We start from the raw sequence: 2,441 nt of genomic DNA, 5'->3' as shown, positions 1-2,441 counted from the left end.
CTTTAAAATACATGACACAAAAATTGACATAACTAAAGGGAGAAATAATCAAATTCACAATGATATATAGAGACCTTGATAGTCATTTCCCCTAAACTAAGGATATAAGTAGGCAAAAAAATCAATAGGGATTCAAAAGATTTTAACTTGTTGCAAACTATATTTATAAAACACTATCCCTAACTTTGGATTACACATTCGTTTTAAGTACACATGGAACATTCACCAAGATGAATTAAATTCTAATTCATAAGGCAAATCTTATTAATTTCAAAAACCATATGGTGATCACGATAGAAAAATGATTTGACAAAATTTAACATCAGTTTCATTTTAAAAAAGAAAAAAACTCTTAACTAACGAAGAATAGAAGGGAATTTACTTAATCTCATAAAGAGCATCTGTGAAATGCCTATAGCAATTCTCATAGTTAATGGTAAACTACTGAATATCTTCTTTCAAATATCAGGAATAGGCAAAATATACATATTCATCTCATGTAATATGCACAATACTGGTGGCCCTAGCTAGTGAAATAAATAAATGCATCCTTCATCTTCTGCCCGAGTTACAAAGGGATGTATCATTATTAAGCTTTTCAACCTGTCCCAAGGAAAGGGGAAAAACATTTGACAAAACAGCTTCTACATATGCGTTCCTTACACAGTAGTCAAAGCCTTTCATAAACAAACCTCTAACAGATATTATTTGAGGAGCAAGAAGGATGATACTAGTCTGTTACCCTCTAAATCTTCTGTGGCCAAGATCTCCAGAGACCTTTACAGCAAACCAAACAATGTGCAAGGCCCATAACCTGCAAAAGTACAATAGACCAGGAGGCTGAATAGCTTGAGAAACTGCAACAATACAAATCCAAAGCATGGGATCTTGGTCCTAGAATTCTTAAAGGTGGGCCCATCTTGCTCAAGAAACTGCCTGTGAAACCATTGCCTCTGCCAATGGGCTTAGATTTGGAAACTGAGAAAAAAATCCAGCAGTGAAAGTCAAAGGGAAATCAGAGGATGAACACCTTGAATGTCATTCCCGATCTTATCCTACTAAGATCTTGGAAGATGTTGTGAGTGTTCCTGAAAAGAAGATTCTTCTAATCACCGTCCCCATGTCACCAGCCTTTGCATTGAAAAACAGAATCCAAATGCCTGCCAAAGAAGAGGAGGAAGAGGATGAACTGGAAATGATAAAAGCTCAACCTGTGCCACTTCATGGGATACCTTTTAAGCCCCAAATCCCAGAGGCAAGAACTGTGGAAATATGCCCATTTTCCTTTGATTTTCCAGACAAAGAATGTCAGTTACAGAAGGAGAAGAAAATAAAAGAACTGCAGAAAGCGAAAGTGCCCAAGTTCAAGGCACTTCCCTTGCCTCATTATGACACCATTAACCTGCCAAAGAGGAAGGTAACGGATGGGACCAAGATTGAGCCTTTCTACTTGGAGACTGACAAAAGATGATCTTTGAAAGTGCAGAGTTAGAAGCACCAGCTGGAGGAAGAATGGAAACAGCAAAAAGAAGCAGATTGCTTTGAGGCTCGTCCAAATGCTGTCATCTCCCAGGAGCCCTTTGTTCCCAAGACAGAGCAAAAATCAGTTGCTGAGGGCCCTTGTGGTTCTCTAGTTCAGGAACCTTTTCAGCTGCCTACTGAGAAGACAGCCAAGGAACAGCAGGAGCTGGAGAAGAGAATGGCTGAGGGTGAAGCACACCAAGTCCAGCAGTTGGAGGAGGCCAGGCAACAGGAGGAAGGAAGAACAGAAAAAGGAGTAGCTGGCCAGGCTACAGAAAGAACTGGTGCATAAGGCAAATCCAATACACAAGTACCAAGGTGTGGAGGTAAAGTCAAGTGCCCAACCTCAGACTGTGCCTGGATCTCCCAAGTTCTCTACTCCATTGCACTGCTAAACTCAATGTAGAGGCAGGGAACTGGGAGGCACTGCTGCAGGCATTGCTTAATTGTGTGGACACTGCCTAACTGAGTCAGAAAGTCTGGAAACAAAGTTTCAAGCTATCCTGATCAAAACAAGATGGAGGTAGGACAAGTTCCAACCAGTTGGAACCAAGATGACAGAGGAATTGACTGCTTCTTGACCTTGCAGCTTCATTACACATTTCATTACCATAAATGTTTCTAGGGAAATCTCCCACTCCCATCATACACCTGACTCCATGCCATTCCTGTTTGACCATATTTAGTCAAAAGGAGGGCATCACCCTAATTCTGGGAAAACACGCCCCCTTTCCAAGAAATAACGTGAATATTCCTTCCCTTGTTTAGCCTATTATTAAGCTGTTGCTTAAATAGAAGGACTAAAGAACCATGGGGCCAGTTCTCCTCCGCAGGGAGAGCTAGCCTCTACTGTGTCCGTGGAGTAGGTTTTCTATATTTTCTGAGTAAAACTCGCTTTCACTTTATCCTGTTGGCTTGCT

At 40.8% G+C, this 2,441-nt stretch overlaps 1 pseudogene; it reads left to right on the top strand.

The window, feature by feature from the left end:
* Nucleotides 1-543: 543 nt before the first annotated feature.
* LOC105810245 lies at nucleotides 544-1,916 on the top strand (annotated as a pseudogene).
* Nucleotides 1,917-2,441: the final 525 nt, after the last annotated feature.

The sequence above is a fragment of the Propithecus coquereli genome, unplaced genomic scaffold (genome assembly GCF_000956105.1).
Source record: "Propithecus coquereli isolate 6110/MARCELLA unplaced genomic scaffold, Pcoq_1.0 Scaffold2079, whole genome shotgun sequence".
NCBI lineage: Eukaryota > Metazoa > Chordata > Mammalia > Primates > Indriidae > Propithecus > Propithecus coquereli.
This window is presented reverse-complemented; position numbering and strand designations above follow the sequence as displayed.